Consider the following 17,211-nt stretch of genomic DNA (forward strand, 5'->3'; position numbering starts at 1 on the left):
AAGAGAGAACACTTTGACTTTTCCTTTTGTCTAACAGACAGGTTTCAAATAGAAGCGACCTCTTTGACCAACTTTGACTCCACGAACCTCTAGCCTCTTTAAAATAGCACTGCATCCCAGCCTCTAGTCCTCAAGATGTTACAAATATTGGGTTTCCGTCTAGGGTCCCCAATTATATCTGCTTTGTGCCAGGCTCTTTTCGTATACAACAAAGTGATGTTAGGAGCCCTCTGGCCCTCTGAATCACTCGGCTAAGTTCAGAGGTCATCCAGCAGTTGGGGACAGCCGCCTTTCTTCAGGGCTCGCTGTACAGCCGTTTCAGTGAAATGGCATATCCCGTCCCATTCCTACCTGGCCCCCAGTTCCAAGTCCCTAGAGCTGTGAGTCTAGCTCGAACTGAGCGATGGAAGGGAAGGAGGGTGTGAAAGGACTCTGAATTGAATCTGAGATTGAAATTATTTCAAGTGCTCCTTGTTGAAACAGAACGCGTACGCAGAAGAAGAAATACGTTGTAAGTACACAGCTGAATTTCCCCGAACTGAATATGCTCCTATACCCAGCGTCCAGACTAAGATACAGAACTCTACCAGACCCCCTAGAAAGCCACCTTGCACCCCTTCCCATCCCTTCCCCTGCTCAAGGACGACTATGATCCTGACATCTAACACCGTGGAGTCATTTTGTCTGGTTTCGAACTTTACGTAAATGGAATCATGCAGCGTGCACACTTTCATTTCTGCCTTCTTTCGCACAGCATCACGGCCATGAGATTCATCTGTGTTGGGGGTAGTTGTGGCTCAGTGGTGGAGACTACTAGTTTAATTTGAGGCATTTTGATTTTTTTTAAGTTTATTCCTTTTGGGGGGGGGAACGACCACAAGCAGGGAGGGGCAGAGAGAGAGAGAGAGAGAGACAGAGAGAGAGAGAGAGAGAGAGAGAGAGAGAGACTCCCAAGCAGGCTCCATGCCATCAGCACAGAGCCCAATGCAAGGCTTGAACTCACGAACCGTGAGATCGTGACCTGAGTCGAAATCGAGAGTCAGACGCGGAACCAACTGAGACACCCAGGTGCCCTGAGGCGTTTTGAGCTTTAAAAGCTGAATTGAACCACCAGAGCCTGACAAGTCATGGAATTGCAGAAAGGTAGGTTAAGGAAACCCAACCCAAGAGAGCTGCACGATTGGGGGCAAATTACCTACCTTCTTGTGTCTCTGTTTCTATAAAATGGGAATAACGTGGGTCCCTACCTCCTAAGGTCATTTTGAGTGTTCTCCTCTCTGGGGATGTGTCACTTAGGGTGTTTGGGCTGCAGGTAACCGAAAACTCAACTCAAACTGGCTCACGCAGAAAGGAAGTGCCTGGTGCCTAGGGGCCGCTCTGTGAGAGCCTGCTGCTACCTCTACTCCGGTCTCTACTGCCAATGCTAGAATATTGGGTAGTAGTTATCATAAAAAGAAAACGATTTCATAGTTGCACCTCAACAAGTCGGGACACATCACTAAACCGGTCTGACATGTGTCATCTAGGTGAACGTGCACATCGACCCTGACAAGCTAATACAATAATGCTCATTTGACAGACGAGGCAGCTGAAGGTCTGAGGGCGAAGCAGCTCCTTCCACAGACGGGGTTGATGGTGGAGCCAGGGACTCTCTGACCATGGAATCCTGCCCTTCTCCTTGCCCTTTGACCCAGTTCTCAGCCCCTGCTGGATCTAGCAGTCTTCCGGATGCTCTGGGGTGACGTCACCGGGCTGCCTTTGGCACTAACCCTGCTGTGTGGTGTTGTCTTTAGAACTTACCAGACTGTTTTCTGTGTTGATTTGCCCATCAACCTGATCACACGAGGCTCAGTCTTTCTGAGGTCTCAAGAATTGTGTGAATTACGAGGTGAGTCAGTCACACTCAGCAAACAGGTTCCAAGGTAGCTCTGTGGTGGTGTTATGGTGGCCGGGAATGGTGGGAGGGGGGCGGGTTGGGGCTGAAATTAGTCAACTGAGGTAATAGAATTCTCCCACTACAACTCACGAAATTGGTTCTGGCCAACAGGAACAGAAGAGGAACTTGCTAGAAGGACGCAAGGCACTTTGTAGAAATGGAAAGAGAGAAAGAACTTTCTGGAGGGAAAGCTCTCGAAGCAAGTTTGGAAAGGATTGGAAAGAGGATGCCCTGGGAGGGGAGAGGGGTGGGGGGGGGGTTGGTTGCATAAACTGGCTAGTATTCTCTTCTCTGAGGATGTGTCACTTAGGATGTTTTGGCTGCAAGTAACAGAAAACTCAACTCAAACTGGCTCAAGCAGAAAGGAAGTTGGTAGGTAGGGCAATTCTGGGGCTGGTTGACTCAGAGGTTTAAGAATGTACTTGAGAACCTAGGTTCTCTCTCTTTCTTCCCTCTACCATCAACATATTAACTTCCTTTGAAAGCTAGTTCCCTCGTGCCTGCAAAATGGCTGCCAGTAGTAATCAGGCTGTAACGTTATTAACATCCAATAAGGGAAGAAAGAGAGAAAATGGCTTCCCTGGCTGTCTCTTAAGAGTAAGTAAGGATTGCTGCCAGAAGTGCCCAGGAAAACTATCCAGGTGTCTCAGTGGCCCAGCTGGCTAGGGCCTGTTCACCCCTGAATCGGTCATCGGCAAGAGACACAGCGGGTGACTCTTGGCCCCCCAGAGGACATTTGGCAATGTGGAGAGACATTTTTGGGTTGTGTTAGTGGCCTCTCACGGGTGGAAGTCAGGGATGTAGATGGATATCCTACAAGGCCCGGAACAGCCCCCCCCCCCCCCCCCACTTCTTCACACACTACAGAAAATGATCTGCTCCAAATGTCAACAGTACAGAGGTTGGGGAAGCTCTAGATAGACTAATCGGGCCCTCTCTGCACCTGGGGTACAATAACTGGTGGGGAGTCACCTACAGTGTCCATTGCAAACTTTTTTCAGAATTTTTTTGTCACTCCATTTGAGATGAAAATTTCAGAGAGGTTTTTTGTTTTTGTTTTTGTTTTTGTTTTTTTTTTTGGTGGTCCAGGTCACTTGCCCATTCAGAGGCTAATAGAGTGCAACCCCCCCCCCCCACGAGTTCCCCCACAGGAAGATTGGGATCCTGGGACAGGAAGTGGGAAGGGATACTAAACAAGCAAAACAAAGCGAAAAAGCCCACCTCAATTTCTCAAAGAATACTTGACTCTTGATGCTGCTGGAGGGGGCAAGTTTCATGTGTTGTCTGGAAACCCACAAAACTGCGATGCACTTCCTCAGTGGTATTCCCCTCAAAGGCGAAGAGGGAGACACCCCAGAATGATAGGGGGAAGGGGGATAGCATGTAACCTCCTGGGATGGTGTGGGGGAGGGGTGGGTTGAGGAAGAGTAACACAGACATTGACTTGCCTTCAAAGATGGCTGCCATCAACTCTTCCCTTGAGATGTGGGATCTAGTTTTCCACCCCCTTGAATCTGGACCGGCCACAACCTTGTGTCTGTTTGGACCAATCAAACACGGTAGAGTTGATGCTGGGCCATTTCTGGGCTTCCTGTCTCATGTAGCCCTGAGCCACCGTGGATGAAGTCCAGGCTACTCCAGTGAGAGAGCACTGAGACGCCACCTTGGACGTCCCATCCAAGTCAAGGTAGCATGGGCCCTGGTTTCCATCAGTCTGCAACTGGATGAGAGACCCCAAGTGAGAACCGCTCAGCTGAGCCTCGTCAACCCACAGAACTGTGAGTGATCATTAATTGTTTTTAAGCCACTGAGTTTTGGGGTGGTCTGCCCTGCATCAGTTGACTGCCAAAACAATACATAATCTACATAAATATAAAATAAATACATACATAATTAAGATTTTTCTATTTTAATGTTCACAAATATTCGATCAGAAGACACCATGCCGTTGGCTTTGAGGATGGAGGGTGTGCCGTGAGCCAAGCTGGTCTGTAGAGGCGGGAAAAGGCAAGGGAACGGATTCCCCCCGAGAGCCTCTAGAAGGAATGCAGATCTGCCAACACCTGGACTTGAGCTCCTTAAGACCCATTTTTTGGACTTCCGACATCCAGAAGTATAAGATCATAACTCTGTTGTTTTAAGCCACTAAATCTGTGCTAATCTGTTAGAGCAGCCACAGGAAGCTACCATATCGCGCCCTGAGCATCTTACACACAGAACCTTTCGGAATTCTCCCAACAACCCTATGAGGCAGGTCTTACTACCGTTTTAGAATTGAGGAAGCTGGTACTCAGCGGGATGAAGGGACTTCCTCAGGCCACACAGCTATTAAATGGCAGAGCCAGGGACATATGCTGACCTTGCCATTTATGGTTATGCTCACAAATACCACGAGTGTACGATTTATATTTCTTTTAGTTGTTCCAGTGCCAACACTGAGAAAGTCCCCATGAGCCATAATACGAAAACTGCAGTTTTGAAATTGCAAGGGTCATTGACTCATTCGTCTTTATTGTCATCGGCACCGAAGTATCTCATTTGAAAAGATGAACTTCGGGGCACCTGGGTGGCTCAGCCGGTTGGGCGTCTGACTTCGGCTCAGGTCATGATCTCGCGGTTTGTGGATTCGTGCCCCACATCGGATTCTGCGTCTCCCTCTCTCTCTCTGTCCCTCCCCTGCTCGTGCTCTGCCTCTCTGTCTCAAAAATAAACAAACATTAAAAAAAATTTTTGGAAAGATGAACTTCGCTTGGGGTTTGGGTGGGCCACAGGTACACCTGAAGCTCGAGTTCCCAGGCTGCCCCTTAACCGCCAGGCCACCGAGAGCAAGTCCCATCACCTGTCTGACCCCGTTTTCTCATCCGTAAAATGGGAATTATAAAAACACGCCTAAGTGTGCTAAGGGATGTCAAGTGTTTTGCACTTTGTCCATGTTGGTTTTGTGCCTTTTCCCCCCTCGTCTTGTGTTTCCTGGCCAAGCATTGGCGCCCGTTGACCCCTCCACCGTGGGGGACTGCCTGCAGCTTGCTGCTTATGGTTTCCAACCTCCAGCATCGGCTTCCCTGCCTAGGGCCCGTGTGCTTGGCGTGCACAAGGCAGGTCACAGGAGAAGCGCCTGAGAGGTGATGACGCTAGCCACAACCTTCCACCGGAGAGACGGGCGCTGTTCCTAAGTGTCCCGGCTTCCTTGCTGCTGCGCTAGACAATTCTGAAGGACGCTCCACATCGTCTCCCAAAGGTCCCCCCTGGGATTTGGGCCCCAGGTGCCCAGGAAGGGAACTAGCTCATTGACATGCCCTTTCCTGGCGGTCCTCCCTTCCCCATCTCCCTTTCCCACTCCCTGAGATTGTCTCCTGAAACTTGCATCTCGGGACCAGCAGTTACCATCTGTACACCCTGGGTCTTACCATTTGCCCAGCTCCATGTGCCACCTTCCAGTTGCTAGCATCTGCATTCTTTGGCGTGAGCTTGCACACCCGCCCTCCCCCCATTGTTGGAGTCGAGCGGGCTTGAAGTGCTGGAGAATTCGTGCTCCCTCCCCCAGCCCCCAGCAGCCAGCCATCAACCAGCGCCTGGAAGGAGGTGCTGTATGGATATCCCGGTGCCCTGCTCCCTCAGGCACAGTAACTCCTGGCCACATGTTCTACACTGGCAGGATTAGACTTCAGCTGCCCACAGGAGTAACTGTCTTGATAACTTGCTCGACTTCCTTTGTCCTCCCTTCCCCGGCTCACTTTCCTCTTCCCTGTTGGTGTATCTTTCACCTTCCAAGTAAATTACTTGTCCTTGAATCTTTGTCGCGGAGGGTTCCTCTGGGGAAACCACAAGGAAGACACAAGCTCGGCTTCTGGGGGTTTCCAGACTAAGATACCGATGAGATCTGCATTTGGAGCATAGGAACTGCATTTGGAGCCGAAGCTAGTGGCTCATTCACTGGGTGGAGAGCCCTCATTCTACCCGTGGCATTAACAAGCCTCACACCCTCCCCTTGGGTACATGATCGCCTCCTGTATTTCCCTTGAACTCCTTTGTTGAGTTTCACGAAATTATGGAAACACAGGGGATACTCTGTTTGCAGCTTTGGAAATGCCCCTTGGGTCTCTAGCCAGTCTGGCTCAATACTCTCATTTGCCAAAAACAAATCTTGCAGAGCGGCTGATGGGAAATCCCACAGCAACTATTCCCACCACCATGACGCTTTAGGTTATTTTCTAGATTTTCCTTCTTTTCTACAGGTGAGTATAAACGATGTTGGCTACTTGGGACTCTCCTGCATCCACCGCGGTCCCTTCTGGGCCAAGCTCCCTGCCATCCCGGAGCCCAACTACCCAGGCCTTGAGGGCTCCCTGTCCAGAAGGCTCCTGCTACACCCCACGCCCACAGAGCACGTGACCTAGCACCAGCCAATCAGAGCAGTTGAAGTCCAATGGCCCTCACGATGGGTTCAGGGACGCCCGCAATACATTGGTGCAAGCTGATTTCATGTCACGGTTTGGTTGGTAGCTGGCGGGAGGGAGCTATCTCCTGGGAGCTTGGAGTGGTTGGGACCCTGGCAAGTGAGCTTGACTTACTGACCGTCTCAGTTCCAAAGGAGTTTTTGATGTCCTTTTTTTTTTTTCTTCACCAAACACTGCCCCCTACTGTATTATTTTGCATTTCCCTGGAGAACAGATTCCTTAATGGTACTTTTGAGCAGAGTCGGTAACTTTCCAGTCACTTCTTGTTTTAAAAAGCTCAGCCTAAAATAGTTCCAAAAGCTGAGCAAATCCCTGATTTCAATCTTGTACTACTAAGGATGTCAGTTCAGCTGCTGTAACAAAAGCCAAAATAACTGGCTTGAACAAAAGTTTAATCTTCTCTCGTGAAACAGTTCAGGGGTTAGTGTCCGGTAGGCCACAGTGGTTCTACCTGGTGAGGGTTTCAGATTCTTACTATCTTGTTCAGCACCCTCGACACGTGACTTCCACTCTGTGGTCTAAAAAGGGCTGCTTGAGCTCCCGCCATCAAATCCGTATCCCTTCCTACGAGTGAGAAAAGGAGAGGGAGAGGCCATTTCTGTTCCCTACAATTGCACAACCTAGAAGCTTGCGGTCACACAGTAGGGGACGCAAAGCCCTGGTCTCCAGCCTCCTCCTCTGTGCACTCCATTCAGTGACCTGTGTGGACAACACCAACGGGCTCTCATGCCTGCTGGCTTCTGATTGGGTTTGACCAATGAGAGACAGTGGCAAGAGACAGGAAGAAGGAAGCAGAGAAGGAAGGTCTGGGTATTTATTGCCCAGCTGTCCTGTTGGGTCACCAGGGGCTCCTGTGTCCCTCAACTGAAGGTCACAAGTCCTTCAGACTCCCTCTCCATAGGGCTCCTTCTCTCCAGATCTGGCCCTTCAGGCCTAAGTGATAACAACTCCACTCCCCCCCAGTTACTACCTGGTGGTGACATGCCCTCTGTTATTAGCCTTGGGGTGTTGCAGTGTCCCTGCAGGTTCCCTACACCCCGTCCACACCTTCATTTACAGTTTATTCTTACAATTCTACTCCTGCCGGAACCCTGGCTGATGTGAGTTCTCTTAACAATCCCAAGCAGTAGATGCCTTTATCATCATCCCGATGTGCCAGATGAGACACTGAGGGACAGAGAGTTCAAGTGAGCTAAGTCACAGAGCCACTCAATGGTGGCACCAGCATTTGAACCAAGGCAGTGTGGCTCTGGAAACCACATTCTTTTTCCTTTTGCTTTTTCAAGTTTACTTATGTATTGAGAGAGAGAGAGAGAGAGAGAGAGCGAGAGAGCACAAGCAGGGGAGGGACAGAGAGAATGAGAAAGAATCCAAAACAGGCTCCATGCGGTCAGTGCAGGGCGTAACAGGCTGAAGTCAAGAGTCGGATGCTCAACCACCTGAGCCACCCAGGCGCCCCTCTGGAAACCACATGCTTCACCGCTGCCTGAGACGTGCTTTCTTAGAAACATGAGGGGAGAAGGACCAGGTTGTGGCTTAGCCCTCAGGTCACCAGAAACTTGCTAAGGGTCTCTGTTCCTCATATTTTTGGTGGAGGGTCGGACCCGTCGAGGTGCTGCAAACCCAAATGCTGTGGGGGCCAAAAAGTGACGTCAACGAGGGAAGTGGGCTGGGTCATTGCCACAGAGAAAAATGCTTCCTCCTTTTTTAATTTTAACTGTAAAAAAAATGTTTATTTATTTTTGAGAGAGAGAGAGAGAGAGAGAGAGCACGAGTGGGGGAGGGGCAGAGAGAGCGGGAGACACAGAATCCGAAGCAGGTTCCACACTATCAGCACAGAGCCCGGCACGGGGCTCGAACCCGCCAGCCGTGGGATCATGACCTGAGCCGAAGTCAGACACCCAACCGACAGCCACCCAGGCGCCCCTCCCCTTTTTTTATTGTAAACATTCGGCCCTCTTGTCTACCTTTCCTCGCCTCGCTAGCATAGAGAATCAGGCACAGAGATACATCATGTAGATTCCGCCCTTGGCTGACAGTAACAGAGACTTGACTCCAGTGACTTAAACAAATTAGAGATGCATTTCTTTCACATAAAACCAGGCTGGAGGTGAGCATCCTGGCAGGTGTGGTAGCCCCGTGATGTCGTCGGGGCTATCATTCTTCCACCCTTAGCACGGAACTCCCCTCCTTGAGGTCACAAAACGGCTACTTGAGTTCCAGCCACGTTTGCGTCGTAGGGAAAACGGAGGAGAATGGCAAGACGCCAAAGGCCTTTCTTGGAAGCCCCACCACCAGCTTAATTTACAACACACTGGCCGCTCCACTGCAGCACTAGGGACGTGTCATGTCGGACTGAATAATTCTCCATTATGGGAGGCTGTCCTGTGCCTTGTAGGATGTTCAGCAGCATCCCTGCCTCTACCCACTAGATGTCAGTAGTCTCCCCCTCCCCAGTTGTGAACTAAAAATCATCCCTGATTGAGAAACATTAGGGCATGGTTGATGGGGGGTGGGAGAGAGGGGAGGGTGGGAGGGAGGGGAGGGTGGGCGATGGGTATTGAGGAGGGCACCTGTTGGGATGAGCCCTGGGTGTTGCATGGAAACCAATTTGACAATAAATTTCATATTAAACAAAATACACCTAGCTAACTCTGAAAAAAAAAAAGAGAGAGAGAGAAAAATCAGGGCACTCATGGAGTCCAGAGAAGCGGGGCAATGTGATTTTTGAATATACCGTCCATCACCCGTCATAGCATAGGAGTTTCTGTTAGTAAGAAAGAAGCGGAGACTGGACATTTGGGTGGCAAGTAACAGTCTTTGTCCCAAGAGAATGTGTTCGCTTTCCTCTTATTTCTACTAAAAGAGAAACAGTGACAGGAGAATGATGACAGGCGGTGTTAATGTCAGGGGTAATAGAGGATGGTGGGGACTGTGGCGAACTGAGAACAAAAGCTCCCAACTAAAAGGGGTGCTTTCCAGCTTTGTTACTGAAAGGGAGTATGGGCTCAGAGTCACTAGAGCTTCTGGTTTTTTCCAGAAAAGCTGGAAATCCAGGTTTTTATGTGCACACCCCTCCCCCTTCGTATGCACCGGCAACTAGTTCAATTTTTACAAAGGTTTTTACAAGTGATATTTGCAGGATGATAGTTTGCAGTGACTCAGGTCATGATCTCATGGCTGATGAGATGGAACCCCGTGTGGGGCTTTGTGCTGATAGTATGGAACCTGCTTGGGATTCTCTCTCTCTCTCAAAACAAATAAATAAACTTAAAACAAAGTGTATTATGAAAAGTCTCGAACATACGCAAAAATAGAATCAGGTAATTAACATCTCAGTATCCATCTTCAATAATTACCCACATTTCGCCCATCTCATTTTTATTCCTTCTCCTCAGTTTGCGCGAGTATTTTAAAGCAAATTTAAAGCAGGGACCTTGTCATTTCACCAGTAAATATCTGATAATCACATTTTTAATGAAATCGCCTTGCTATTCCCACACCTGCCGAAATTAACAGGGAGATCTTAGTTTCGACCGGATGATTCTCAAGGGCCTTCTGGCTTTGCCATTCTGAGCTTTACTAACTGATTCTCTTCCTTGTCTCTGGATCATCCTCCCTGTCCTCCTCCTTTTACACAAACAGACACACAAACACCAAAATACACACGAACCAACTCACATAACATCGCACAGGCATCCCGGCACACAGACACCCATAGAAACACACACACGCACACACTCCTCAACCGCCTCTTGTGGGGAATAAAGCACACGTCTCGAATGTAGACCTGCCAGGATTTTAAACTGGGCTGGAATCCGTGCCTGCCCGATTCCCACCCACATCCTGCCATGTCCCTCGTGCTAATTTTTGACCCTGAACTTGTTCACTCACCCAGGCCTTCATTTTCTTCTGTGCAAAACAGGGAGAGCAATTCTAACTTGCCTCCGACAAGGATGCAGGGAGGGACGTAATTAAAGGATTCCACACTCCAAGTTTTAAAGTACTTAATCTATCACAGTGACAACAGCAGCCACGATGAGGCGATTCAAAGCCGCGCAGGAAGTGCAGTGTAAACAAAGAGGCCCAGAAAGGCCTCTGATGGTCCTCGTCTTCTGATTCCAGACCATCCGAGACCAACAGCCCTCCTGTCCCTGAAGCCTCACGCTTGCTGTCTATTAATACATGAAAATGTGTTGGCAGCCTGGCAGGGGAAGAGGTTCAAAATCCAAATTCTGAACTCAAGCCATTAAGGGAGACAGATATTTTGTAGCTCAGTTCCTAAATTAGAAGATGATTTCTGGGTGTTTAAATATCTCCCTTTATCTCTGTACTGTTTATGCTGCTGCTGACACAGCGCTAGGCCCCGGGTGGGGCTTGGGGTCAAGGGGAGGCCGGGTGATACATTCTTTGGGTGCGTCCTTGGAGATGTCCAAAGAGGCCCCGGGCTCCTGCCACGCTCTGCCGAGGACACTCCCAAAATATCCAGGGACAGACGCTATTTTTGAGGTTCAGCTTAAAGGCCGCCTGTGGCCCCCACGTAATCTGGTTTCACTTTGAGCTTGCTTTTAAACAGCTCCTGACTTTGCCTTTTGTTCTTCTAGGAAACTTGGTTTCTCTTGGGGTTGCTTGAGTAAGATGTGGATTAGGTTCAGTCCTTCTGGCCTTTTCTGGAGGACCAAACCTTATTTTGATGTTAAAAAAAAATTTTTTTTTAATCCTTTATTGTTTCTTTCCTATGACTGAGTAGAGAGGACGGTGGTTAAGTGCTTAAGATAAAAACTTCAGATACTGCCTTTCAAAAATCTAACTTTTCCCGAGAGGGTATGAATTTATCATTCCTAAAGGTCGGTTTCTGGCCTAGAGTCAACAGAAAAGGAGGAATTTTCATTTCCTGTTGTTCTGCTGTTTAAATACATATTAGAGGTCAATGCCCTTTGACGACAATTTCAGCTGTAAGATATTCTGAAGTTAAGACGTGGCCATTTTTACTTCTGCAAAGAGAGCAAGATAATGGGGACGACGTAGGAGCGTGAGCGCTGCCTTGATTTGAACACTGTGTGCCCAGCACTGTGCTGAGCTTGCACTCACAGATCTCATTTAATCTTCTCCACAGCCCTGTGAAATGTGTGTAGTTGTTATCCCCATGGCGAGGATCGCCGCCTCTTGCAGGAAGCCCTCCCTGACGCCAGCACCGTGCCCTCACTCCAGGCTGCATGCTCCGTCTGGCCGAGGGCTCTTGCCATGCTCTTTGAAAATGACTGGGTTTCATGTCCTTGAGAGTAGAGCCCATGTCTTATTCCGCGTTTGTATCCTAAGAGACCAGCACATAGTAGGCATACAGTTAACACTTCTTGAATGAATTGAATGAGACCTTGGGCAGATTCACTAATTTCTCTGAGCTTTACTTTTCTCCTCTCTAAAATTGGGCTAACCACACTAATAACAGTGAATATTTATTGAGCCTTCATGTGCCAGATGGCTGGCTGCTCTCTCAGTGCGTTCCCTATTAACAGACCCTGATTTCCTTCTGGGCAGTAATGTGTCTCCCATGCAGCTAGCAAGCAGAAGTTGGTGGGTGGAGCTGATAGTTGGCAGGTACACACCCTTGCTTCCTTCTTCATCCTGCCTGGAATGTGGACCTGATGGCTGGTACTCTGGCAGCTGTTCTGGTTCATGAGGCAATCTTGAGGCTGGTGGAGCAAAAAAATAGAAGTCTAGGACTCTGATGACTGTTCATCATCCCAACCCTGGACACCACACCTTTTGATTTCTTACGTAGGTGTGTACAGGGACAGGGAGGGAGAGAGGGCGCTCCACCTTGTTTAAGTCACTTATTTGGGTTTCCTGTTTTATATAGCCAGATCTAATTCTAACTGACAAGATTTGGTCCGACCCCTGTTAAGTGCTTATTATGCGTTCAGTTAATCCTCACAATGACACTTTCCATCATTCTTATCACTTTTATTTTATAGATGAGGGAGCAGCGGCTCAAAGCGATTTGAAATAGGCGTTCTGCCTCCAGAGCCTGTATGCATAGCTACCATATTATGCTGCCTGTTTTACGATGCTCTTGTGATGGCTGTGGGAGTGCTAAGGACACCGTACTCACTGGACACATATTCACTCTCTCCTCACCTACTGATTCACTTATGAATTCATGTATTTAATTAACAAACATTGACAAGGAGCCAACTCAATAGACTTATGTTAGACTTGGGTGTTACGAAACAGCCAGGATGGTTTTCTGCCCTCCAGGAGCCCCTCAGCGTGGGGTTCTATTGTCAATACTTTCCAGGGACAGGGTCCCATATACAGTGATGCACTGTGCAACCCCAAGGGTACGGAGCCGGGATGCAGATCTCGGACTCTGGGTTCCTCCCTGGGTGCCCTTTCGCCTGCTCCCTGCGATGTCTCCGTTTGTTCCCAGACCCCTTTTACTGTTTGTTGATGCTGTTCTGTCTTTCATGCTAGAAGTGTTTCTCAGATGTCAGGGACTCTTTGGAGCTCTTTTCATATTTGAGGAGAGGCTCTAAGAACTGTCTGGAAGCTGCATGTGTTTCCCTGTAATGTGGCTGGGCAGTGAGCCAGCTTTTTCACTCTGGGACCCGAATGTCATTATCGATCAGACTTTTTGCTGAGTGGGCCCACTTCTACTTCTCCACAGAGGGCTCTCCAGGGTTCCTGCTGGAGCCAGGCTGCCTGTGTTCTAGAAGCTGAATTAGGAAAGGGAGCTGGGTCTGACCCTTTTGTTTTTTAGCTCCTTGCCTCGTCCCTAGCTTCAGCAATGGCTGATGTCCAGTGCCCGCCTCTTCTCTATCCCAATGTCTGCAGAACGTGGCCCCCAGACCTCTGCCAAGAGGGAGGGGCAGTCGCCTGGCTCTACAGACTCGCTGGGGGATTGGGTGCCTTATACCAACGTCTAGCCGAGGCCCCTATGCTCAGTCTGGCCCTTTCCCCCTACCTTCAGAAGCATCTGGGCCACCAAGATAGTGTTCTTTAAATGGAAGACATGACTTACTGAAAAAAATGTTTAAATTTAATTTTGTTCATTTAACAGGAGAAAAAGAAATGACAATGAAGGAATTTTCAAAATTCAAGTCAAACAAACTTTTATCCCAGGGCGCCTGCATGGTTCAGTCTGTTGAGCATCCGACTTTTGAGTTGGGCCCAGGTCATGATCTCATGGTTCATGAGATTGAGCCCCGTGTCGGGCTCTGTGTTGACAGCATGGAGGCTGCTTGGAATTCTCTCTGTCTCCTTCTCCCTCTCTGCTCCTCTCTTGCTCATGCCCTCTCTCTCCTCTCTCTCTCTCTCTCAAAATAGTAAACATTAAAAAAAATCTTTTATCCCTAGAAGTATTTAGTTTTTTTCTAAAGTTGAGGAAAAGTGATATAAAAATAATAAGATAGTTGCAGCACTTTTGAAATTATTTCTGTTTTGAAGTGAATTATGTTGATTTTTGCTAAGATGATAATGCTAGTCCACTTATTCTTCAACAATATTTAAATATTTTTTAATATTTTTGAGAGAGAGAGAGAGAGAGCATGAGCATGAGCAGGGGAGGGGCAGAGACAGAGGGAGACACAGAATCTGAAGCAGCTCCAGGCTCTGAGCTGTCAGCGCAGAGCCCGATGCGGAGCTTGAACTCATGCGAGATTATGACCTGAGCTGAAGTTGGACGCTTAACTGACTGAGTCACCCAGGCGCCGCCCCCCCCCCTCCCCCCACTTTTAAGATTTTTTTTCTTTTAGTTAAAATTGAGGTATAACATAACTAAAACGCTTCTTACATAAATTCGCACCTGGGTAATCACCACTCAGTTCTAGAACATTCAACTCCCACCCCCCCAATTCCCCTTGCCTTTCTAGTCTATTCCCTGTCTCTCTCCCACCTGACATAACCCGTGTTGTGACTTTTATCACTAGAGATTAGTTTTGCTGATTCTCGAATCCTGTATAAATGGCATTATACTGTATGCATTCCTTGGGCCTGGTTTCTTCTGCACAGTCTGTGAGATTCATTCATGGTGTTGGGTGTGTCAGTAGCTTTCTTTTCATTATTTTAGCCTGTATCTCCTATCTATCATCTCTATCTATCTGTTCTTTCTCTGTTATAATTTATTTATCCATCTGCTGTTGAAAAGCACCTGGGCCACTTCCAGTGTAGGGCTGTCGTGGCTAAAGCTGCTATGAACACTCTGGAACCTGACTTTGGGTAGGTATGCGTCCACCCTTGTCTAGGGTAGGCATGGGGCCCCAAGTTGGAATCCACGCAGGGTCTGCCCTTGTTATGTTGTGAAGGTCACGTCAGTTCTTCCTGGCTTCCCCCATTGCGGGCTCAAGCACCCAACTGCCCACTCGATGTCTCCAGTTAGACGTGTTACCGACCTTGACATCTCAACTTTAACATGCCCCATCCTGGAGGGCACCTCCATCCCAAGCCAACCCTAGGCCCCTTCCCAGCCCAGTCAACACTGTCACCACCTACACGTGAGCCAGAGGTCAGGCTCCAGCCTTCCCTTGGCTTTACTGCCCCTTCTGGTGCCACATCCAACCCCGGATTCCAACTTGGAGCTCTCTTTTAAGCCTGTCCACTCCTCACCATCTCCATGGCCACGGCCAGGTCCAGTCCACCTTCTCTCTCCTGTAGAAAACTGTCCAGTCTCCTACTTGGTCTCCCTGCTTCCAATTTGCTTTTCTCCAACAATTTCTCCCAAACGATCGCAAGATGTTCTTAAAATCTGAATTGGATCGTGTTCTTTGGGATGTCTTCCCACTGCATTTGGACCCAAGACTAGCCTCCTAAATGGTGGTCTACAAGGCTCTGGAGCATCTGGCCACCACCTGTAACATATGTCATCTTTCCCAGGCACACTCTTAATCCTTGGAATTTACACGCCCCCACTTTTTTTTTTTTTTTTTTTTTTTTACCTTGGGGCCTTTTGTATATGCTATTTCCTCTAGCACCCAGTTATTAGACCCTTCCTTGTCCTTTTAATATGTTTTTTGCCTGTATGAGCAAATACGAATATATATTCTTTTCCCCTCCACTCCCTTAAAATGTTACAAATGAGACATGCCGAACACGTAGTTGTGCAAGTTGTTTTGTTTTCTTAGGAAACCCTGGCATGAGCTTCACTTACCCGCTCACAGCCACCTCCTTCTTTTATACCAGGGAACACTGTCTCGGGCAGACGGACTCTCATTTATTCTACTCTCTATCAGTAGGCAGTTTCCTATTTTTTTTTTTTTTTTGCAATTGAAAGCAACATGACAGTGAATGACTATATATATACGTCATTTAGTGTATGTATCGACGAACCCGTAAAATAAATGATTAAAGTAGAATTGTCAGGGTAACAGATATGGGCATTTTACATTGAATGAATATTGCTAAAGTTTTTTTTTTTTTTTTTTTTTAATGTGGAGTGGCTCATTTTCCTTTTTAATGTTTCCTTGTTTATTTTTGAGAGAGAGAAAGAGCATGAGCCCGGGGAGGGGCAAAGGAGGAGGAGAGAGAGAATCCCGAGCAAACTCTGAGCTGTCAGAGTAGACCCCAGTGTAGGGCCCCATCCCACAAACCAGGAGATGATGACCTGAGCCCAAAGCAAGAGTTGGTCACTTAACTGACTGAGCCACCCAGGCGCCCCACTCATTTTCTGATCCCAATACAGTGGATTGTCAAACTGGGATTTTTGCTAATCTAATGGGGAGGAACATGATATCTCATTTCTCTTATTATGCATGAAATTGAACATCTTTTCCTACCTGACAAGCCATTTGTTTTTCCTTCTCTGTGAACAATCTTTTTTGCCCATTTACCTACCGAGTTGTCTGTGGTTTCTTTCTTATTAATTTTTTGGAGCACTTTGTATGTTAAGTAAATTAGCCCTTTGTGATTAGCCCAAATAAGCCCAATTTGTCTTTTGGCATTTCATCTAGTAAGGTTATTTTTAGCCATAAATATTGTTTTTGACAGTTTTAGGCTGTTAAATTTGTCCATCTTTCATTTTAGGACATTTGGGCTTTGCTTCATTATTGAAAACGTGTGTTGCAGTCTGAAGTTCCAAAACACTTAATACCTGCGTGATTTTACCACATCTGTGGTTTCACTTTATATGTTCAAGTCTATGATCTACTGGGAGTTCGTCCTGGCTGAGGTGTGAAGTCAGGAATCCACCTTGATTTTTTTTTTTTTTTTTCATCTGTGACTATTTGGTTGTTTCTTCTGATCTGTCCTGTCTCACTTCCGCTCTGACCAACCTAGTCAAGGTCAAGGTATCTTCTACCTCAGCCCGTTGTCTGTGGCTTTCGCAGAACTGACTGCAGTCTGTAAGTTGAAAAACATCTGGGTGCCTCCCCCCCGCCGCCTCTCTAAGATGTTAGCTCCTTGAGGGCTGGGACAATGTCTGCCTTGTTCACCACCACGTCCCCAGCAGCTGGCATGGTAGGTGTCTGTGGTGGTGGAGGCGATGTGGCAGCAGAGATGACGTTGCCCTTGCCTTCCAGCATCTGTTGTTCCTTCTGGCACCAGCACTCCCATTTTCCTTTGGCCAAAACCCACACAGCCAGGGTCCCCTGGTCCACCTGGTTTGGGCAGTGTAAACTCCACCTCCGGCTTCAGGAACGGGGTGTGACCAATCAGTGGTCCACTCCCTGGTGATTGGCTGGGGCGGGCACATGACCCCAACTGAACCAATGATATAAAACCTCGGGACTCCCAGGCAGCATTGAGAGGGCGGCATCCTTCTCAGATTCCCTTCCAGTGTTTCCTAAAGCTTTTGACTTTATGGGACAAAGGCACCAGGCTCCTCAC

The 17,211-nt window shown here is 48.0% G+C and overlaps 1 long non-coding RNA gene across 2 annotated transcripts in view; it reads left to right on the top strand.

Moving 5' to 3' along the window:
• Positions 1 to 1,438: 1,438 nt before the first annotated feature.
• LOC123580030 overlaps positions 1,439 to 17,211 on the top strand; it is a 28,862-nt gene continuing 13,089 nt past the window's right edge. The window contains exons 1-3 of one of the 2 annotated variants that reach the window (XR_006703088.1): positions 1,439 to 1,888; positions 3,541 to 3,714; positions 3,871 to 4,565. This is a non-coding gene — a long non-coding RNA (uncharacterized LOC123580030). Of the gene's footprint in view, positions 1,889 to 3,540; positions 3,715 to 3,870; positions 4,566 to 17,211 lie in introns of those variants that run through there. The other variant, XR_006703089.1, reaches the window with a different exon arrangement.

Source organism: Leopardus geoffroyi, chromosome A3 (genome assembly GCF_018350155.1).
Source record: "Leopardus geoffroyi isolate Oge1 chromosome A3, O.geoffroyi_Oge1_pat1.0, whole genome shotgun sequence".
Classification (NCBI taxonomy): Eukaryota; Metazoa; Chordata; class Mammalia; order Carnivora; family Felidae; genus Leopardus; species Leopardus geoffroyi.